The sequence below is a fragment of the Neolamprologus multifasciatus genome, chromosome 17 (assembly GCF_963576455.1).
Source record: "Neolamprologus multifasciatus chromosome 17, fNeoMul1.2, whole genome shotgun sequence".
Classification (NCBI taxonomy): domain Eukaryota; kingdom Metazoa; phylum Chordata; class Actinopteri; order Cichliformes; family Cichlidae; genus Neolamprologus; species Neolamprologus multifasciatus.
In genome coordinates this window covers 25,164,685-25,188,966 of record NC_140455.1, presented here as the reverse complement: position 1 = coordinate 25,188,966, position 24,282 = coordinate 25,164,685, and the positions used below count along the sequence as shown (strand labels likewise).

At 41.5% G+C, this 24,282-nt stretch overlaps 1 protein-coding gene, 1 long non-coding RNA gene and 1 other non-coding gene across 10 annotated transcripts in view; 2 read left to right on the top strand and 1 right to left on the bottom strand.

The window, feature by feature from the left end:
- anks1b (ankyrin repeat and sterile alpha motif domain containing 1B) overlaps positions 1-24,282 on the bottom strand; it is a 290,075-nt gene that overhangs the window by 246,078 nt on the left and 19,715 nt on the right. The gene's annotated exons all lie outside the window — the stretch shown is intronic.
- LOC146499483 (5S ribosomal RNA) lies at positions 1,814-1,932 on the top strand. Its single transcript, XR_014870463.1, has one exon. It is a non-coding gene; the product is annotated as a 5S ribosomal RNA (ribosomal RNA).
- LOC146499477 (uncharacterized) overlaps positions 9,690-24,282 on the top strand; it is a 102,344-nt gene continuing 87,751 nt past the window's right edge. Inside the window, exon 1 of the long non-coding RNA XR_014870378.1 lies at positions 9,690-10,105. This is a non-coding gene — a long non-coding RNA (uncharacterized LOC146499477). The remainder of the gene's footprint in view (positions 10,106-24,282) is intronic.

The window sequence follows — 24,282 nt, the reverse complement described above, 5'->3', positions numbered from 1 at the left end:
TTTTGGCGTTCATATGGAATTTCTTGTTATTCACCAAAATATCACCTGCCAGTTCATCTAAGACTTTTAACAGGTATCATGAGACAAACAATAAAGCCAAGTGACGTCTTCCAGCACCAGCTGGCAACAAAAGGGAGCCATTAAAGGGTGTGAACATCTTCACCAAACTTGGTACCACATATATTAACAGTTAAGACGTCACTCTCTATTTTAAGCATTTTACTAACAAACTAACCAGCATGTGAAATATGAGCACATGCACACCACAAATGAATAGAAAAAGCATGGGTATACTGTTCTAAATTGGGCCTCTGAATCAGCACCAAAACATCCTTGGGACAGCAACACACAAACACATACACCCCTCTCACTCTCCCTTGTCCTATCCCCCTGACCCCTCAGTTTCACCCCCAGTGGTTGTCCGGGAGACAGATCAGACTGTACAGCCTGTCTAGTTTGTGGGGCATAGAACGAGACAGGATGTCGCAGCTGACGCCAAAGACCTCTTTAGCAAAAAGAATGGCACACGCACAAAGTAACGTCACAAAGGTATGAATACACACATTCAAATGCACTCTCTCTTTCTCTCTCACACACACATATGCTTGGATGTTCTGGAATATATGACTCAGCAAGACCCACAGGGGCGCAAAACAGCGAAGACGGATGGTATCAGTTAACAACTCTACACACTGCAAAAAACGTCTGAAGTAACAGTCTTACCCCTTTTCCTAAGTTTTCTTAAAGGAAACTTTATGCATCTATTACATGGCATGTGTAGATTAGAAAGGTATTGACCACTAAAAATCATTCCATCTGTCTAAAGCCCTTCATGAACAAACATACAACATAGCAAATACGGTCCTCGTTACTCACCTTTTAAGTTATTTTTCTAGGCACAAAATTAAGCACCTTCCAAAGTCATTAGAGTTTATGAGGGCAGAGTGAATCTGTGTGCACGTTTTCACGGTAATTGATTCAAGATTTTTCAAAATATTGTTAGTAAAAAGCCAGGGGATCACCCAAAGTCTCCTAAAGAACACAAATGTCTCTCAAAATGGTGATTAAAGCGCTGACCACTGGGACTGATCAAGCATCTGTTAGAAATCCCTGAAATAAAACACTTCTGAGCTATTTTCACACATGATCTCCAGGAAATGCTCTTAAACCTATTGGGACATTTAACACAGAACAAGGGATTGTTTGCTTCAGATGCATTGCCACAATTTTAAATATTCTATTTCTTTGGCAATGGCCACAGATTTGTAATTTTCAACCATTTATCATGGCCATATTTTCACAAGCAGACTGCATGCCAACTTGACCTGCCTCAGTCGTAATGTGACGGCAAACAGACTCCATCTCGCTGCAGTTTTATCCCGCTCTGGATGCAACAAAGTCCATTTCAAAGGCCACAAGATCACAAGTTCATTTCACGTGTTCGCAATAATTTTGATCGTGCCTCCGCCTCCAACCCCTGATTTCCCTGGTGTGACTCTAATGTAAGGGAGAGTGTGCGGGACTATCAGACATGACGCCCATGAGCTTGCTCCAAATCCAGTAGGCACTTAGATGCAACGTTCTCACTCGAGCGCAATCGAAAACCACACAGAACAGGGAGCTGGCAAGCCAGAGACCAATTTAATGGAAAATTAGCATTTTCACCTGCTTTCGTGTGGGTATGACCTGTGTGGGATGCTCAACAATAGATGCAGAAAATAGATTTCTAGCTCTGACACCTTTGATTCTGTCTAGAAAAAAGAGTGGTGGTGTGGTGGTGGTGTGGCCGTAAGTTCAGGCCACACCACCCTGAACTTACGGCCACACCACCCTGAACACGCCCGATCTCGTCTGATCTCGGAAGCTAAGCAGGGTCGGGCCTGGTCAGTACTTGGATGGGAGACCGCCTGGGAATACCAGGTGCTGGAAGCTTGGGGAGACGGCAGAGGCAGGAGGAGGAGACGGCAGAGGTAAGCGGAAGTGACAGTCAAGGTAAGCGACTAATGTTGTAACTGACGTCAGACGCCGGAGATTTTGGCGGAAAATTAAAGCAAATGGTAGTTTAGATTTGAACAAATTTCTTTAAGCTTCAGTATTACCAAATACACTTTTCAATTGTCTCATAACTAACAATATTTGCCTAAATTATCTCCAACACCCTGGAGAACAACGGGGAGAGTTTAGACGCTCTCCAAGATTATATTGATCAGTGCTTTCAGGATCTCGTGATGAAGAAGGCCCAGAGTGCAGCTTCCCCGGCCAAATCTGAGACGCCGTCGTCGAAAAGACAACGCCCGGCAGATTCCCCCGGCACAACATCGCCAGCTGGCAAAGATATTGCCGACATACTGGAGTCAATCGACAAGCGATTGTCCAGTTTCGACGCAAGGCTGTCCCTGGTGGAGATTCTTCACCGGGAATTTAAATGCTTGCGAGAATCCCTGGAGTTCAGCCAGCAGCAAGTGGAAACGCTCGCTGCTGAAAATGCCACGCTAAGGGAGTCGGTGAAATCTCTCACAGAAAATGTTACCCAGCTCAATAGAGAAAATAAAAAAATAAAAGAAACGGTTATTGATCTACAAGCTCGTAGCATGCGTGATAATCTAGTATTTTCTGGTATTCCAGAAGCCGCTGGAGAGGACGCGGAGACCACGGTAAAAAGCTTCATCAAAACCCACCTGAAGCTGCCGGAGGACACGGTGAAGAACATCGTCTTCGATAGGGTGCATCGCCTCGGCCCCATTCGGGCTACGGCCGGGAGACCACGTCCTATCGTGGCCAAATTCGGCCACTTCAAACAAAAGCAACATGTGAAAAGCCGCGGCAGGGAATTAAAAGGAACGGACTTCAGCGTGAACGATCAGTTCCCCAAAGAGATCCTGGAACGACGCAGGGTCCTTTTCCCAATCCGACGCGGCTTCATCCAGAAGGGCTCCCGCGCTGTCATCGCTGTGGACCGGCTGTACGTGGACGGACAGCTCCACCGCGACCCCAACATCACTCCGTGGCTGTATTAACTTCAGACCAGATAAGAATCCGCTACACCCTTTCCCTATCCACTCACACTAACTTGGATTAACATTTGTTTAACTTACCGGTATCAAATCGCATCTTAAGTGTGATTTCATAGCAGTATTAACACCGTCACTCTCCGTCAGTGATTTAATTGGAATGTTTACGTTTTCTTTTCTCTCTTCTCGTTTTTTTTTTTTTTTTTTTTTTTTTTTTCTCTCTTTTCCCCCTCTTGTTTTTATGCTGCTCACCCTCGTCCTTGGTTTCTTTCTTTATTTCTTTCACTGCTTCGATCACCTGCTTCCACACTCATCCACAAACAACATCATTTATTTCGACACTTACTCACTGCACGATCACGCACAGTCATGCGCTCAACGGCAGCACATTTACATCAGTCAGACAGCGCACACAGACCTATGGGATACACACACTTAAGCCAAGCATACTCATATTAGTAAATATGCAAACACATAGTCAGACTCGGGGAGCATCTCGCCACACATTTTTTCTCTCTCTCCCTCTCCTTATTTATGAACAAGTGAGGTATTCTCTCCACCTGTCTAAGCGACACACACAGAGTACACCCCTAGTTATGCACAGACATCTATGGGTGCACTAAGATTCGTTACATGGAATGTAAATGGAGCTGGCTCCAGAGAAAAGAGGTTAAAAATATTTAACCAACTCAAAAAACTACAGGCAGATGTTGTCCTTTTACAAGAGACCCACAGACCTCTTAGAGGTTCGAATGAACTTAAAACACCTGAGTTTCCTAATGTGTTCTCAGCCTGTTATAATTCTAGACAAAGGGGAGTAGCAATTTTAATTCATAAAAAAATTAATTTCACAGTACTCGATACAGTTATAGATCCAGAGGGCAGATTCTTAATCATTAAACTATCTATACTTGATAAAAAGCTATGTATTGTAAGTGTATATGGTCCAAATGTTGATGATCCCTCATTCTTTCACGGTTTTTTCAGTGCACTCTCTGAACACTTAGATGGCACACTTGTGCTTGGAGGCGACCTCAACCTTGGACTGAATGAAGAAATGGATAGGCTCAATACAGCAGGAACTCAGCGTAATTGGCAGTCCACAAATATAATCAAACAGTATATGAGCGACTTTGGTCTTTGCGATGCATGGCGCTCCCTTCACCCCACCAGTAAGGAATATACTTTTTTTTCACATGTTTATCACTCCTACTCTCGTCTAGATTATTTTTTGGTCAGCAGCTCACTGCTGAGTGACGTTTCAGACACTGAGATTCACCCTATAGTTGTCAGCGATCATGCTCCTGTATCTTTAACACTAATGCACAAGAATAATACTATGCCAAGTAAAAACTGGAGATTTAATACATCACTGCTTAAAGATGAAGACTTTATTAAATATTTTAAAAAAGAGTGGACTTCATATTTAGACTTTAATGACACTCCCGGAACATCAGCTTCTGTTTTATGGGAAGCAGGGAAAGCTGTGATGAGAGGTAAAATAATTTCTTTCTCATCACATAAAAAGAAAAAAGAAAACAAAAATATTCAGGAATTAGAAAAAAACATCAAATCACTAGAAGAAGCCTACACGTCCCACCAAGATCAGGAAACATTGAACAAAATACGCAAAACAAAACTAGAATTAAATGAGATAATTGATAGAAAAACAAAATTCTTAGTACAAAGACTACGCTTACAAAATTATGAACATAGTAATAAATCCGGTAAATTTCTAGCAAACCAGTTAAAAATAAATAAAGAAAAAACAACTATATGTGCTGTTCAAGATTCATCTGGGAACACAATATATGAACCGAAACAAATAAACAACATTTTCAGGGATTTCTATAAAACGTTGTATTCACCACAAATAAACCCATCTAAAAAGGAAATTGATCAATTTTTAGACAACATAACTCTCCCAAAATTATTAGACTCTCAAGCAATGGCACTGGATTCGCCACTGACATCAGGTGAACTCCAGGAAGCCCTGATAAATATGTCCAATAATAAGGCTCCAGGTCCAGACGGCTTTCCTGCAGAATTCTACAAAGAATTCTGGACGATTCTAGCACCAGTTTTTTACAGAACGTTGTTAGAAATCAAAGAAAAGGGCAGACTTCCATCAAATATGAATTCTGCAAACATTAATCTCCTGCTAAAACCAGGCAAAGACCCTGTATATCCCTCAAGCTATCGTCCAATATCCCTTATTAATGTAGACCTCAAAATAATCTGCAAAGCTCTCTCGAAGAGACTAGAGAAAATAACCCCCCTCTTAATTCATCCTGACCAAACTGGTTTCATAAAAGGTAGGCACTCATCAACAAATACACGTAGATTACTTAATTTGATAGACTACTCATACAGTAAAAACCTTGAAACTACAATATTTTCCTTAGATGCAGAAAAAGCGTTTGACAGAGTTAACTGGAAATTTCTATTTGCAACTTTACACAAATTTGGTTTTGGATCTTCTTTCATCAACTGGTTAAAAATATTATATAATTCCCAAACAGCTTGTGTCAGAACAAATGACCAGACATCCTCCAGCTTATGTCTCCTGAGGGGCACCAGGCAGGGATGCCCACTCTCCCCTTCACTGTTTGCAATTTTTATCGAACCACTAGCAGCAGCAATTAGACAGAATTCAGCAATTAAGGGCATAAAATGCAAGAACGTAGAACATAAAATCAGCCTTTATGCTGATGATGTGTTACTCTTTCTCCAAAATTCACAAACCAATATCTCTGGGGTGATTGAATTGATAAACTCTTTTGCAAGAATATCAGATTACTCAATTAACTGGTCAAAATCTACAGTCCTTCCTATTAATTGCTGCTTCCATAATTCCTCTTCTACTCCACTGCAATCGGGAAATATAAAATATTTAGGTATTAATGTTTCTCCCAAGCTTGCAGATCTAACTAAATTAAACCATACCCCACTTTTAAAGAAAGTAGAAGGTGATCTGGCTAGATGGAAATGTCTACCCATATCACTCATGGGAAGGGTTGCTGCTATAAAAATGATGGTATTACCAAAAATAAATTATTTATTCTCAATGATCCCAACTAAACCGCCGCAAGATTGGTTCAGATCTCTAGATTCATATATGTCCAAATTCCTTTGGAAAAATAAGCCCCCACGTATAAGCTTAAAAACACTACAAAAAACCAAGGATAAAGGAGGATTAGAACTACCGAACTTTCAGCACTACTTCTTAGCCAACAGGCTTCAGTTTATCTCAGGATGGCTAAAACATACCCTCTTAGATGAACCTTGGCTAGATGTAGAACAAGCACTTTGCAATAATCTAGAGATTTCAGATCTACCATTTATCAGCTCAAACATCCAACGACATGAATGCTTCAAAAGCATCAACATCAGCTCTTCTCTGACAGCATGGTGGGAGTTTCTAAAATTGACGGAGTCTTCATTAATCCCATGCAAACGTACACCTATCTGGAACAACCCTGACATATTACAAAACAATAATATGATAAACTTTTCAGATTGGAATGGTAAAGGAATCAAATATGTAGAACATATACTAGAAGGAACAGAATTTATTTCATTTGACAGACTAGTTACACAATATGGGATCAACAAGAAAAGATTTTTAGAATATCAACAAATTAAATCCATAATAAAAAAGAAATTTAAACTGGGTCAAGTTGAACTACAAACACCACCAAGTGTGGTTCAATTTTTTACTCTTAAAACCCCCAAATTACTATCCAAAATGTACAGAATGCTTTCTAAAACAGATGAATCAATATCACTTCCTATTGCAAAATGGGAAGCGGATTTATCAGTTAACTTAGACCAAAACTTCTGGTCTCAGATTTGCTTAAAAACCTTTCATCTAATCAGAAATCCCAGTCTTCAATTAATTCAATACAAAATACTACATAGAGTGCACTATACAGGTCATCGGATGTTCAAGATGGGCTTTGCATCTACCAACAACTGCTCACACTGCCAAACCAATTCACCGGACAATTATATCCACGCTCTTTGGTTCTGCCCACCAGTTCAGAAGTTTTGGCGCGAGATATGTGAAGACTTATCAAAGTGTCTGAAATGTAACATTCCAACTTCCCCCTTAGTGTGTTTGTTGGGCAGCTTAGATAATGTCACTTCAGAAAAGAATATAGCCCATATGGTTTTCACTGCCCTATGCATAGCCAAGAAAACAGTCCTCATGAACTGGAAAAATAAAAACAATCTTAATTCTAACCAATATAGAAATTATCTATTAGATTACATTAGTCTTGATACAGCCTCTGCCACCACATCAGATCAATTGCTCTGGACTCCTTTGATCACCTCCATCACCTAGTGGGGGTGGGGGGTCATATTTTGGTCTCGCCTTCACTGTTGTGATTGGTGTGGGGGTAGGGTCGGGCTTAGGGCGTCAGGCGGTTCCCCGGGAGCATCTTCCTTGGGGGGCTCAACCCGGGGTAGCGGTCATGGCCAATTAGGGGCTCTGTTGGCTCTTAGGTGACGGCTTCCTCGTGGCTACGTGCAGCGGGGCTAGGGGAGGGTCTGTGCTGACGGACGGGGGTTACTGACCTGGTAGCCTGGCTGCCCCTGGGTGGGTCCGGGACGGGCGTGAGGTTCTGGGGGCGCTCCGGCTCTGGCCTGGGGCCCTGGCCGGGCCTCGGGGGCCTGGGTCCTGGTTGGTGTGTTGCCGGGGTTGTGGGCCGGTGGGTATATGGGGGCCCGCCACTGGCGCAGGGTGCCGCCGGTGCGCCGAGCCACCTGGGGGGCTCTTCAACTGGTGGGGGGGGGGGGTTGTCACATCTTGCAGGAGCTTTCCTCTCTCAGGAACTCTCTCTGCAAGAGGGGGAGATACAGGAGAGGTGGAGGAAGATCTCAGCCTGGGCGTCTATTGTCTTATGTAGTCTGGAAGATGAGTGGATGATGGGGTGGGTGTAGTTTTCTCTGTTGTGGGGTTGGGTGGACTGCCCCGGGCTCTGTGGGGCCGGGCGGCGCCGCTGCACTGGTCCCCGGTTCGGATGGGCCTGGGCCCCCCTTCCCTGGCGGGTCGCGGAGTATGGGGGTGCCTACTGGGGTCAGCGGGGGAGCTGGCCCCAGGGAGGGGTCACTTGCCCCTCCCTTCCTTCCCTCCCCATCTCCAGCTGCCTCCCTCTTCCCGCTCCACCACAACCACCCACACATGCAGGGCCTTGGAGTAGGGGTGTGTCACCAGGGTGCAGAGGAGGTAACCCCCCCCCCCCCTCTGTCCCCTTCTGGCTGCCTCTGCCTCAATTTTATCCCGCAACTTAGACATTCACATTACTCACACTCTCATTACACATACATATAGGATCTTGGGGGTGGGCACGCTACACGGAATCCCAATTACCATCAGGGTGTACACCTCACCCCCGGCGTCGTTGCCCACCTCTCAATTTTAAATACACGTAGACATTGAGGGCTAGCAGGAGGGACTATGCGCTTACCTGCTGCTCTCTGGCAGGTAGCTCCATGCCCTCCTGGGTTTTAAATGCACCTTAGAACACACATACATCAACACTACAATGAGCGGGTGGAGGGAGGTTAGGAGTCTTCTCTCACCCTCGTTCTCTGCTTCCTGCTGGAGCAGGGGGGCTAGGAGGAGGAGTTGGCCGTCCGACTGGGATCCGGAATGTGGGGCCTCCCTGCTGCTGCGGAGTCGGGGCGGTCTGCTTCTCCCCACCGCAGGGAAAAGGGTAACACAACCTGGGTCTGGGTGCAGTTCCCCCCTCCAGGGGCAAGGGTACCTAGACCCGGTTCGTAGAGTACGCTTGGGGAGTGTGATTGTGTGTACAGCGTCTCTTTATGTCTGTCTCCACGTTGGTTGAGTGTGGAGTAAGTGCATATGAGAGCATGAGGGTGGGAATGGATGTTTGTATCTGTGTGTGCCTGTATGTCTGTGTCTATATGTCAGGTTGGGTATCAGATGCCACCTCTCTGAGGACAGCTCAGGCCCTCCAAGGTTTGGAGGCCTATCTCCCCCCACCACTTCCCCTGCCGGGGGCGGACTCCCTCAGACATCGGTGCGTTGGTGGTTCTTTGTGTCCGGGGGTGGGCGTCCGGGTACACACCGGCTCACTCCTTGGCGGCTGCTTATCGGGGCCTGGAGCCTGGGGCTCGCTTGGGCCACCTCGGAGGTGGGGTGCCCCCGGCCTCTCGGCCTGGGGCTCGGTCACTCAGGCACAGCTGGCTGCCGGCGGAGCTCACGGGCACGTCACTGCAGCCCCCCCTGGCTTCTGCTCCGTGGCTGCTGGGTGACCCCTCATCTGGGACTCTCCTCGGCTCTTTCTGGGACAGTGGCGCGGCTGCCCCTCTGTTGGTCTTCCTTGGTCTCTTGTGTTCTGGGGGCCTCTGGATGTCTGGAGTTTTGATCTCCTCCATACCTGCTTCATGCCCTGGAGGACGGGGCAGTGGCCCCCCACACCCTCTAGCAGATCATTACATGAGGGAACCTTTTAAGAAAACAAGCGCGTCCATGCTCACAGGTGTACACACGGGTGATCACACACACAAACTACACCCTTTTTGGCTCCTACCTCAATGCACACTGTGCTGTCGATCTTACGTGCTGCACAATAATGTTTAATATTTAGTAGTTACTGTCATATTCCCATATATCATTGTGATGTGGTTTATTGTATTACTCTCGTTTTCTTCTGCTTGTTTTCTTTTTTCTTTCTCAACAGGTGATCCAGGTGATCGATATATGTATTTATTTTTTTATTTATTTATTTTTTTTCTTCTGCTTATTCTGTTGGTTTTTGCTTTTTGCCCTTCTCCCCCGTCCCTCTTCTCAACTGTCTTTCTTTCCCTCTTTCTTTCTCCCTTTTCTTTCCCCCAGTCAAATCTGTCCCGTATTCAGCAAGTGAAAATAAAATAAAGAATAAAAGGTGAATCAAATGGACCATTACGGCAAAGCTGGGATGGTCAATTTGGTAAAGAAAAACCGTTGGGCATCTTTCTTCGCCTTTAGACAATAATTCTGATGGCAAAAGAGCCAAACGGGACAGGCAAAAAAAAAAAAAAAAAAAAAAAAAAAAAAAAAAAAAAAAAAGAAGAAGAAGAATGTACACAAGCGGTGGGCGGTTGTTGACCAGGATGCTACAAATTCAAACTGGTAACTCTTTGCATTTTCTTTCTCCTTTCTCATCTCATCCCCATCTTCCCTTCTTTCTCCCACTTGCCTGCTCAGCCTTGCATGGATGTCTTGAATACTAACAAACTAACTGGCTCTGGGCTGCAACCAAGCATTCACTGAGAAGGGAAGCATTTACCAATCCTGCAATCGTCAAGCCGAGCTACATGTTCTGGGATTTAATTGAGCTTGTGTAGCTGGTGTAGCGCATTTGAGCCTGTGTGAGCGGTGGAAGCAGTCCTCTCCCCCCCCCCCCCCCCCCCCTCTGCTGCCCTCCGTGCTTCTTGTTGACTGGGGTAGCTATTATCACAAGCGGCAGATGTATAAAGGCCACAGATGAGAGAGAGGGGGGCAGAAGAGGCAGGACACCGAGTATAGCGTCAAGCTGAAAGAGAGCAACGGATTTTCATTTCTTTGAGCAGGATCAATGACTGTTACTCACAAGGAGCAATGTATGTCCGAATAATTTATTATTTACTTGGATTTAGAATTTAAATTTGTCCTCGTCACAAGGAGCCGCTTCGCAGCGAAGCAAATTTTTAAAAATGCATTAACTTGAATTTATAAAAAAATTTTATCAAGCAAAATTTTTAAAAATATTCACTAGATCAAGTTTCATTACTCGTTGCATGGTCCTAAGGCATCCCTTTAGTCTCTAAGGAGGCTGTGATGGTCACGTTATCAGATTTAATGGACTAATGCCAAAATAATCCCTTGATTAGTCATTAGTGAAAATAATCTACATTCTTTGCTCAGTGGCATGAAAATTAAGCACTGGAACATGCAGACGCAGTTACTTTTCCCTTTAGACCAGCTAATTGTGTCTTAAGCGAAATACAAATACACTGAAGCGGAATTTAATTAGTGCAGGACTGCAGAGATCACTGTCAATCTCAAAGGTTATGAAAATGGTAAGAATCACTGTGTTAGGGCTGAAAGAAGCTAAAAGAATACTGTAAAACACACTTTCTCAACCAATATGTAAATATTGGTTGAGAAAGTGAATAAAAGTGAATAAAAACACAGCTAAACTACTTTTCTCTCACTCACATGTACACATTTCTCATTCATAGACAACATGCAACACACCAAGCTGCAGGTTTGCTTTCAGATGATGCTGGTAGTTCCCGTGTTGTGCTTCGCACCAGAAAATCAAACTTTGATGAGCACTGCTGCAGATGATTTGATGGTTAGAACTGAGTATCAGCAACCAACAGCAATCACTGACAGAGGAAAAGCGTGACAAGCTAAAGAATAAGAGGGATCTTTTTTTTTAATTATTATTATTTTTAACTTTTTGCATCAGTGTAGACAAAAAATTCATCATGACAACGCTTTCTGTCTGGCTGGTGCATCTTTTGCAGTCATGGCTCTCCCATGCAACATCCTCTTTTGTGCAATTAGTCAAATACTAATTCATTCACGGCCCTATTCATTTTATCTCCAGTGTCTCAATTGCCTGCTCAACTCTCCCTCAAAGTTAAATATTGCTAGTGTGAACAGGGAAATTATAGCTGTAATCAATTCTTTTGTCACTCACATTAATGAGAGAGTAAAGTTGCTATCATGCCAGCCAGCAGAGCAGAGCAATTATTCAGCATACCAACAGGAGCTCAAAAAAGAAGAGGGTGGGAGGTTATGTGGAGGAAAACTCCGTGTACCATCAACACACCTTCTTTCAGATCCAGTTTTTCGGTTTTACAGTGCTCTGGCAAGCCGATGCACCACACAGTTATCCACATGATTCATAGGCAGCAAGGAACGCTGCCAGGGAGGACTCCTCCATAACAGATCGATAAAATCCTGAGCTGAGCAGCGATTTAACTCCCACATGGCCATCACCACAGTAGGAGGAGAGGAGGGAGAGCCCTTTGGATTGTGGGAGAACATCACAGGACTGTAGGCATTCTGTTTCTGCTGTATCATCCTACCTGCTGCGGACAGTTTTTTGTTTTTTGTTTTTTTTTTTTTTTGGGGGGGGGGGGGGGGGGGGGGGGGAGGGAATTAATGCGATCTTAAATTATAACTGTAAGAACCAACTCCTCACGCCAACAGGCTGGCGCCAAGTGCCAAAAAACAAACACACCAGAAATAATGTAAATCTCTGACTTATTAAAGCATTTCGATATAAGGGGAGGAGATGAACTGACACTTGTTAGAAGTCACAACACTTCTGGGGTGTTGCATTTCTACATAATCAAAATTTTAAGACTGTCACACTGTCTGATCTTCAGTTTAAGCATCTTGCAGCAGTCAGAATATTGTGACCTTAAAAATAAAAATCCACCTGACATTTCTTTATCAAAATCAAAGTAAATCTGCACACAGAATCTCCAAAAACAAGGATTTGAAAAGAGGAGTGTTCAACAGCTCAACTTTTACATTTACATTAGATACTTTTACATCCTTGTTAGAGCCAATTAGTGTAGATGGTCCTTCCAATTCCATCACATCAATTGCTTCTTGTGAATCTAAATCATAACATGACCTATGTCAAACCTCATGGGGGGTCTCAACTATGAATGCTACTAAGTCTTACTTTAAGTTTAACCCTACTAACTAGTCTAAAGTAAACTCTCATTGGCATTAATTCATCAAAAGGTAAGTAAATTAATGAGTCTGCAAAACAACAACTGGCAGACCTGCACTGCATCATTTTTAATGTCCCTGCTAATTCTACATACACAACAGCTACAAGTACTAAACAGTTACAAAGGTAAACTATGTTTAGATATTTTTAATCTTTAGCGTGGTGTACACAGCATCTGTGTTCTGTATAATACACTCCCTATAGGAGGATCACTGTTAACCACTAAACTGTCATATGCTAACAGCTAACTGCTGACAAAAACAGCTGCAGGGCAAAAACGCTCAGTCATACAGCAAAATAAGCTAACTCACTTCCTCGGGGAAACAACTGAACATTTGCTGTCATGAATTCACAGTCTGAGGAGGTGGGTCAACATATGAACTGCTCATTAGAGAGGTCACGACCTTTCAGGAGCTATTATGCTCTGCTAAGCTGGGAGGGCATTCGAGGAGACAAGCATCGATCTAGGCAGGCCATAGCGCTGTAGAATGAGCCCCAAGAGAGACAGACAGCTGCAGGCTGACTGCATTCACAGAACAGATACAGTATACGTTTATATAACTAAGCACATGTGATTGTTTTTACATTTACATGGTGCTTACAGTCAAAATTTAAGAAAAGCACATTCTTAAAAACGGGTTGCAGTCGGTTCAGACATTGCTAAATAAGAGTCAATAAAATTGAACTGCAGGAAGACATTTAAAATCTGACATTACATTAACTGCTCTGTCTGCTTCAGGTAACCTTTAAAATAAGTAGGAGTACCAAAGTAGAACTGAAGTGTTCTTAAAAGTTTTGGTTTTGTTTTTTTTCTAGAGCAACACTTCATGTGATACTTCTTTTACAGTTTTCTGAAATGTCTCAGTCTTCATTCTGAGGCCACTAAAATCAATGGAGAATACATCAGCTTACCGGCGCAGCTCATCTATACACAATGAAAGGAAAAATTGTCTGAATTCTTTATGACTATGTATTTAGTTTCATGTGAAACATTGAAACAGGTGACCTGAGATTTTATTTCTGCAAACTCATCATTTGGGATCATTTTGGTTTTAAAGTGAACAAAGCCAGCAAACTAAGGAGCTGTAAATGAAGCTATGAAAGATACAACTGCAGCCACGGATCACCAGTCCACTATTTGGACTGGCTATCGTGGAAACGTGCCAAACTATGGGTGAACTACTCAGCTCAGTTCTTGTCTGTGTTTACTTTGGTATGCCACAATAAACAGCTAGGGGTAGAGCTAATGTGGCATGACTGCAGCAGCAGTTTGGAGGCATTTCACGCCTGGTACACCAGCAGATTTTTTTAAATGTGTTTCCAAAAGTTTTTTACCTAAGCAAAAACTACGGTCAAGCTGGCACAACTATGAGCAAATGCCTAAAATCAAGGCCTTCCTCTTATTTTGGCTGCTTCCTTTTGGGGCCGTCACAGAGAATCATCTGCCTCCATCTCACCCTTTCCCTAGCATCCTATTCCAGCACACCCACACTCTGCATGTCCTCCTTCACTAGACCCATGAATGTGGTCGTCGTCTTTTCCTCCAGTCTGCCAGCTCCATATTCAACATCCTTTGTTCAACATATCCACTCCCCCTTCTCTCCTGGTCATTCCTGATCAAAACCTTAAGATTTTCACCTAAATTCCTGATATCAGTATTGAATCGGAAATGGAAGAAGTCAAAACTGTGCATCCCAAACAAACAGGTGGGGATAATGTGATGATAATTATTAATGGGCACAACCTGTCTGCTTAGAGCAAGCAAATACCTTACCTAACGTGGGCTCTGGGATAGCGCCCTCTGTGACCACTCAGGTCTCTACGCCACTACATTTGGTACCAAATACCCCATAAAACTGTTTAAAACATGATTTAAAATTCAGCAAGTCCTCATTCTTTTAAGTGTGGACGGACATCGTGCCTTCATAAACATGCTCCATAACAGTATGGTAGCTCCACTGAAGCACATGACCTAACAAAATGCATTCTGGTTACAAGCATGAAATGTTTTATTGATTAAGTGGTAAAAGTAAAAAAAAAAAAAAAGCCAAACACCTCACACATGTTTTGTTTTACTTTTAACTGATGTCCTCCTTTCTGCCTGTAATAAAAACTAAATCCTCTCGAGTCCTTTATTAACTGAATGTAAAGATTTCATGTTTAGACTCAGGCCCGTGACCAACAGTAACAACGTCCGAAGCATACTTGACACGTGAGCCACCTTGTAGAGATACTATGGTAAAAAGCAGGCAGCGTGACGCCCGCTGGGACTTGCTGGCACCCGGTTCTGCCCCTGCCATGATCCAGACAACACACCTCGGGAAGCAGAGCACAGAGATCCAGGCTGACTGCTCCTGCCGAGAGGAGGTGGCACATGACATGTGGGATGCGCGCAGTTGGCGGTGTGTGTTACTAAATATGTGTGTCCGAGCCTGGTGGAGAGACACGCTATCGTGCAAAGAAGAGCTCTAGGGGAGATCGAGAGAAGGAGTGATAGATCATTTGTGAAAGCTCCATTCATTGGTAAAAATGGCTGAGATGCCAGTTACTATCAGCATGCCTGGGATGGCTGTCTCAGCTGCCAGGGAAACAGCAATCTGTGGTTCACATTTTAGTTTAGGAATGAGAGAAAGAAAAGACAGCAACTGTGAGAGCATTACTATAAATGATTCTCTCTCGCTTCTCCTCTATCAGCTGCAATCTCTCCACACTGTCAGCCTAACCCGTCTATGAATATCAGCTGTTTATATAGTGTCTAACATATTCATCCTAAGAAGTATTTTCAAGCCACGTTGCATTTTTAGCCTCCAGTGGAACTGATAAGTTCAGGGTTTTTTTCTATTTAATATCAACCTATTTAAAGAATTTGCTTTTCTGTTTATGATTTGGTGATATTCACAGAGCTTATTCAGTGAATTTTAATTACACTGACTACGTTCCCTAAAAATTTGAGCAATAAGCAAAGTTGCACTAGCTGGTTTTTCAAACAACAGGGTGTGACTGGTCATGATAATTCAATACTTTACTTTTTAGACTGGGTTTGATACTACGAACTCTAAAAGACTCGGTGCATAATTTAATCAAAATAGCATACAATGATCACCTAATGTGTCTTCAACCTAAATGTTCTCAAGGTACAGGTTACATGCGCCATTTTTACAGGTAACTGTAAAATGTGATGGATTATGAGTTGGATGAGCTACTACATCACTGATGTTTTGGGCACATTACATTTCGTTAACTCATCTTATTAAAGGACTTGCAGTTTTATGGTTGATGTTTGATTCTTTCTTTGATAGAAACACTTAATTCATCAGGTATAACTTGATGTTGGAAAACTTGTCATTTACCTCCAGGCAAAATGTCAAACAACTTTCTCCTAAAAGTTTCTTTAAAGCACGGCTTCTCTATTTTCCATTTTTCTTTCTTGCTTCCTGAAATTAAGTGTATGACAGACAAGTATTTAGAGATAAAGCAGACAAGCTGTTTGGCTTTCCACTGGGTTAAACAATGCTGTAATTGGCAGGTGTGTACATGAAGAAGAAAGTGAGCTTGTCTGATCTCATTAGGGAGCTTTTAATTCTCCTCCTCTCCACTGTCAACACTCCTGCATCAATAGATGTAGCTGACAGGTCTGCTTTGTATCTCTAAACACAAGGTGCTCCCCTGTGATTTTGAAACCATTTTTCTGTGTTACAATACTTAGCTTTAGCAATTAAAACAAGAAAGGAAAAGGACTGAATATATGTGCCATAGCTGCGTAATTTCAAACTCAAATATTGATACACATGTGACTTCATATTCTACTTTTTCCACAAACTGATTTGGGATTATCTTGCTGTTAAACGAAGAATAAAAACAGTTCAAGGACTTAAGTGAAGCAATCAGGACACGTCTCAGTCTCCCAATGAAAAAAACAGGTGATTGCAATTTTTAGATTGTACTCATTTTGCTCATCTCTTTTATAAAACTATATTTCAGTCAGGACCTCTTAACCTAAATAGGATTGTTATTTTATTATATCTAAACCATTTTAGGCCAATGTTTTTCCTTCTATTGTCCAATTTTGGTGAGAATTGTAGCTTCAGTTTGCTGTTCTTACAGGAATGGCACCTGGTGAGCTCTTCTGCCGCAGTAGCCCGTGTGGTTCAAGAGTCAATGTGTTGTGCGTTCAGAAATGCTCTTCTGCATGCCTCCCTTGAAACGAGTGGTTATTTGAGTTACTATTGCTGAGGCATTGTGGCTTCAGTAAGGTTTTTTTTTTTTTTTTAGTTTTTTGGGCCTTTCTCTGTAAACCTTGGCAAAAAATCAGCACTGTCTGAAACACCCAGGTCCTCCTGTCTAACACCAGCAAACATGCCACAATTATGTCTAAATGCCATGTGTTACAACCATGTAACTGGGCTAATTAGATATTTGCATTAATGAGCAGTTACCTAATAAAGTGGAAGGTGAGTGTACATAAGTCTAAATGGGCAAGCACAGAGAATACGTGATTTAATACTAATAATACCATTATATTATTACATATTGGAACACATACAATGAAATTTACTAAGCTGTTATCACAGTGGAGCGCTTCATAAAACCCATAAAATCATAATAATAAATACCATCCAAAAAGTTACATGTAAAATCCACTCATGAAAAACAACATTTCCTGCACAATTCTGCCTCCGTGGTCTGTGAGAACTAATGCAATGCTCACTAAACTGTTTAATGAAAAATCTAAAATTAAAGGTGTGGCCACTTTTTTAAAGCACGAGCATGAGTGCCAAAAAAAGAGCTGACCAAGGACACACAAATAATTGCACCCACAATCAATAAAAAGGTTTAATAACAAAGGAATATCACAGTCAGTACCAAGACGTGAACACATAAAATGTGAAAGTCAAACAATTATATTAATCCCACAAAATGGTCTATCACACACACACACACACACACACACACAGACACACACACACAAACATACTTAGAGAAAACATCGCATAAGAAATCACAAAACGGTTAGAAACCCAAACCACGGTGTGATTTTTGGATTCGCATCAAAACCCCATCAGATGCAGTGAAGGTGGAGCCACTTAATTACCACAAAGAGAAAAGGGGAGGGAGGGGAGGGGGAGGCGTGCTATGTGAGAGGATAAAGGGATGAGGAGAAGGAGAGCTTTACTCACAAGCCAAAATCTCTGGATGCTGAGAAGAAAACATCCAAAAAAGCATTTATATGTGTCCTTGTTCCTTGTTCGGTCGCGTGTGTGTGTGTGTGTGTGTGTGTGTGTGTGTGTGTGTGTGTGTGTGTGTGTGCGCGCGTGTGACTTTCCCATGGCTATTTACAGCCCAGTCAGACACTGGGGACTGTCTGGAGTTCACACACAGGATTAAATAAAAAAAAAAAAAAGAACACACACACACACACACACACACACAAGCAATACACACAGTCTCAGAACCATCTCTTCCTCAGGCAGTCATAGATATTTAGATACACTTATTAAGTAAAACTACACACAGTGTATCAAATTGGCTGAAGATTTTGTGTCTCAGAGAAACCAAAGTAAACTACAAAGAAGTAAATAACTCTACTTTAAAGCAGAGAAATGTGGCTCGCTAAAATCAAACCCTTAAAACCTTTTCTCCCATGGCAGGTTTGAGGAACTGGTGGCATTTCAACTATCAACAGGTCGTTAGTTTGTATCATCATTCAGCTCTAACAGTGTAATTTAAGTTTCACAATGCAGAATTAGAAACTGAAGAAAGAATTTGTAACTTAAAGTAAGTAAGTAAGTTAAACCCGCATCTCTAGAAAGTAAAACTTAGACTAATAGAAAAACTGCAACAAGGTTGTGTCATTTGGTTTTATTTCTGCAAACGTTTGTGCCATAGAGCTGCTTTTTTACTATGTTCTAAATTACCTCATAATCGAATTCTAATACAGTTACCATGAAAGTGAGATTTGAGAGTGAGATTTATCTGATCACTATCTGATTTATATATTGTGCTCTCTAGCGCCACCATAGCTCTGGTTACAGAGTAAAACTGATGTTAATAATATGGTGGCTTTTGGATGCTCAGTCAACAAATCGCTCTGAAAAATGAAATGAAGTTATTTGGTCTCAAAACTAGTCTGAGGGTCTGTATCAGTGTATTAAGGAAATAGTTCATTTTGAGTGAGGCTAAATAAATATATTTATATCGTTATTACAGTATAATTACTTTTTCCAAAGAAAACAAAATGCGATCACTTCCTGCCAAAATGTAGCCTAAAGTCTATCGGATTAATTAAAATGTGCTCTTTTTATACAAATATAAGATGTTAATTAACAGATTTTAATGTTGGTTATAAATGCTAACTTTAATAAAACTATTTTAAGTTGTTTTTTTTCTTTTTCCAAACTTAAGCTAACCAACAGCTAGCAGCAGGTTATTGCAACCAATGAGTAAAATTCAGCCGGAATCACTTTTAGTCGTCACTTCTTGTAGCCAAATATCTTGCAATTGTATTTTCTTTCTTGGGATGGATTAGATAAGAATATAAATATCTTACTTCTGTAGTATAAAGTAACAAGTAGCAGTCAGTTTGATTAGCTTAGTTAGCACTTTAGCACGTTAGCTTTTTATGATACTGTTACTGACAGTAATTTAAAATCTGAAGTGAGTTGTCTCAAAATTTAGCTAAATTTTTAATTAACTCAAATGTACATTTTGAGAAACTTGGAATTTTGCTTCATCCATCCATCCATCCATTCGCTTCCGCTTATCCTTTTCAGGGTCGCGGGGGGCGCTGGAGCCTATCCCAGCTGTCATAGGGCGAGAGGCGGGGTACACCCTGGACAGGTCGCCAGTCTGTCGCAGGGCTAACACACAGGGACAGACAACCATTCACACTCACATTCATTCGCACCTAGTGACAATTTGGATTATCCAATTAACCTATCCCCACAAGCTGCATGTCTTTGGACGGTGGGAGGAAGCCGGAGTACCCGGAGAGAACCCACGCAAACACGGGGAGAACATGCAAACTCCACACAGAAAGACCCCGGCCTGATGTTGGAATTGAACTCAGGACCTTCTTGCTGTGCGGCAACAGTGCTAACCACCGTGCCACCGTGCTGCCCTTTTTGCTTCATTAAATTAAAATTCTTATTTACTCATAGCAATAAATTAATTACTTAAAAAAACTGTAGTAGAGGCAAGCTTCTAAAAAAAAATAAATAAATCCTGCTTTTTCCAAATAAAACAAAAATGTGTCTGCATCCAGTCAAGAAGTTGCATGCAATATAAATCTCATGTGATTTATAAATGCACCACATTTTTAAATTCGTTTAATCCTAAACTACTCTAACCAACTTCAAGCACTGTTTAGCCTACTGTAACGAAAATAAAGTCCAGCTAATCACACTCAGTTAAACATCAAATTAAATTCTAGTCTAGCCTTGTTTTATGAAAATATTGGCAAAGCTTCTTTTTGTGTCAGCAAGATGGCAAACACCATGCCATGCCTGTGTTTGACAGCAGTGGAGAACGACAGGAAGAGTAAACAAACTTGTGCTGTAGCTAAATGTCATGAACAGACAGTGTGTTAGTGTTGCTGAAGAGGAAGGATGTCGTCAGCACCTACCGGAGCAAACTGACATTTGCAGGTACATTTATATGCTGTTTAATGTGCTGCAGCAGAACAGCTAATTAGCTTTCTAGCCTGCAAAACTGAATCAGCAGTGCACTTTCCCCCAGTGACTGGAGAACAGGTTGAATAAAGTGTCCGTCTACGAGTTTAATAAAGTGACGGTGCCTTTTAGTTTTTTCATTAATTGGACAGGATACAGTTATATTCTTAAACATTTAAAATATAAATTTATTCCTTAAGGGTTTTTCCCCTTTAACAAAGGCGACTACATGAAAAATATTTTTAGAAAGAAAATATATATATTATATAAAATATTTTAGATTATAATATCAATGACATTTCAAAAACTATGGATTTTCAAGTAACATGCCACAACAGATTCCACCCACATTAGTCTATGCTGCCACAGTCGCACACAGGTCCATCGTTTGTTAGGAGTTTTGTATTTTGCCTCTGTACACCACCACAGTGGAGTTTAAATCAATCAATCAATCAATCAATCAATCAATATGTGAATGAAGTGCAGGCTTCTGACTTTAATTAGAGAGGTTAAAAATTAATATTTTAACTATAACAAATAAATTGACAAACTAATTGGTACAATTTTAAAGACATGAACTGCTGTTAATGCGTGGATGAAAATCCTTTGCAGTCACCAACTGCAGTTTTGAACCCGTGGACCTCACCAAAATTTAGCATTTCCTTCCTTAAGATGTTCTGTCATCCCTTCAATGCATTTGCTGCTGGAATATCCCATGTCTTTGCCCTGAGATGCTCATGGGTTGCTTTTGCATTATGCATTGGGTCATTATCCATTTGCGCTGTGAAGTGCTGCCCCATCAGTTTTGCAGCAGTTTGCTAAATCAGAGCGAGGACTATAGCTCTGTTACTGTCACAATTCACCCTGATACCTGTATCAGGACTCATGTCATGGACACAGTAGTGGCACAGTTTCACTGGCAGCCACACATGGCCATTGCCTCCACCGTGTTTGACAGATGATGCAATATGCTTCAGATCTGGTGGCTGGGATAACTGCTTCAATGATAATAATAACAATAACAACACCAACAGTGCATCAATGGGAAAATGAGATCACCTTGACTCAGCTATCACCATAAACTTTCACCATTGTGAATTCCTGACACCATTGGCACAATTATTCTCCATACTTCACTCTTCCCAATGTTAAGGTGCAGGTTAAACTTGATTTTATGTATCCAAAGAGCCTTCTTCAGAGCTGTGCAGATTTTTTAGAACTTATAGATGTTTTCTGGGAAAGTCAAACCTTGCCTTCTTTATGTGGAGTGTAACCAGTTTGCAGCTCGTTGCAAACCCTCTCTATTTACATTCATGAATGCAGAAGAAGTTGCTTTTCTCTGCAATTTACATTCATATCCACTTGTTTTTTCCATGCAATGATGGCCTTCTTCACTTGTACAGACATCTCTTTGGGCCTATATATCAAAAAGTCCAGTGAAAAGCTTTGAATTGGCTCAAGATAGCATCTCTACTTCATCTGTCATAAAAAAAAAAACAAAACTAAGTAATGGACCTCACCTCAATGAAACTTCTTTTCAGCTAGTGGTCCAATTAACTTTGAGCCTCTGAAAATAAGAGACTGTGTCTGTAATTCCTAAGCAGTAAATGCAAACATCTACAGTAGTGATGTACAGAGGCAAACTACACAAATTGTCTATATCTAACAAATTATGGACTAAACTGTATGAAGTCACTCTATCGTCTACCTTTTATCTGTCACTCATGCTTCATTTCAGTAGACTGACAACCTAAACTCTGCTTGCATAACTTTGAGATTTAGCAGTACTAAAAATGCTATTACTGGAGTGCAAGCTGACAGACACAAAGCTAGCTGAAGGTATGAAGGGCATTGCGATAATATTTTTTAAACAGACCAGAGGGCTGACACATCTGTCTGCCTCTGTGTCTCTAAGCCTCTTTGTGAGCTGAACAGACTGAAATGTCAGTATTATTAGCTGCTTCAGATGAAGTGTGTGTAAACACTGAAGAGTGAAATGAAACCCAAAACAGTGATGCATCATAAAGATGGCAGTGAGGTCAAGTGTGTATTTGAGCAAGAGCCTTTTTAAGAGTTTAAAAGCAGTGAACCCAAGAGGACAGATTGAGCGTCAGCCGTCCAGCAAGAAAAAGAGAGAGGACAGTGACTCAGCTGTGCAGATGGGCCGATAGAGGAATCACGGGAGACGCGCCAAAGAGCAGGACAGAGAAAGGAAGGAGAAAGAAGGGAATAATGGAAGAGGAAAGATTAACGCTAATGAAAAGGGCAGCAATGAGGATGATGAGTCACTGCGCATCTTTATGTAAACCCATTCGCTACTTCACTTCCACTTCAATAGGAGAGGGACTCGTCACTGCAGGTTTGTTGTCAAACACAAGAATCCATCCAAACGGTAAATTAGCACACCTCCCTGCCTAAAATATAAAGGAGCTCACATCACAGCTGTGAAACATGCAATCTTTGTAAACACTGAAGACACTTGTCATTATGGACAGATTTTTGTCACAAACAGCCACAACGCTTAAAATGAGGCTGAAGCATGTGGTGCTGTGCTGAGAGGTGAGGAATGGGGGTAGACTGGATTTCAATGACACTGAGAGTTAAATAAAAAAATCAATTTTTGTTGTTCCAAGCAACAAAAATGATAATATACATGTATATATTAAAAAGCTAGTTTTATTTTTCAGCATAACAGACTCAAGAGTAAAAGATGATTACAAAGCAGCTTTCAGAAGGGCTGTTTGCTCTGTAGAACGTCATTCCAGCAAAACGGCTTATTTGGACATCGATGGAACTTTCTGCAAGAAATCTTTGAGATGAATGTTTAAAAAAACAAACTGATCCAGCTGTGAACATCTCTTCATGTTTATTTCTAAACCAGTATTCATTTTATTCATGTCTTTGCACGCCTGGTTTCCCTTTGCTGCTTCCTTTTGCTGTTTCCACCGAGTTCAGCGTGCGTAAATGACTCCCGCTTGATCCAGATGTTGTGCGACTGTTGTGATGCTTTCAAATAAAATTAGCAAAGCATGTCACTTTGCTTAATTTGAGTGAAAATGTCAACATCAGCGACAGTAACGATGATGAGACGTCATTCATCACACACATTCGTGCTCAGCCAAAATGATAATTACTCCTAATTTTTCATAAAAGTCCCAATTAACAGCTGAGCTCTTTTACTGTAGTCAGAGGCTGTGGCTTTGTTTAATTGGCATCGTAACCCATGAAGACTTATACTCAGCTAACAAAGCAAAATGACTCAGACTACATGCTACTATGTTCACGAACACCAGAAGATTTATGCTATCGATTCATCCACGCTGTAAATTAATAAATGCAAATCTAATCTTGAGCGTAAATTTGGCATCTTCCATTATGAGCTGTAGGGGTGATTGTTTTTGCCAAACAATCCATCTGCTGGCCATGTTTTCAAATCTGCATATGAACTGATTTTTTTCTGACATCTTTTAAAATGTTAAAGCCAAACTATGCATGCATTTCATAATACTAGCACCACTGCATTACAAACTATTAAGACATCTTATTTCCAGCTCATTTCCTCGTAGCTACTTGGCTTCTCTCCTTCTCTATTAACACCTCTTTACGTCTGCTGACTGATGAGCTGTGAGATAAACTTTGAGGTTGTTTGCGGTTGTGTTTCTCGGTTGAACATATTCGTGGTATTTCTTTGAGTCATCCCGGGAGTTCCCCTGCACACTTTTTTGGCAACGACTCTTCTTTGTCTACCATGCTTCACTGATGTTCACACCTTCGAGATGCCTCCAAAAACGCAACCAGCTATTAACCAATTTGGTTAACACTGTTATTTATTTAATAATATTTAAAATCTAT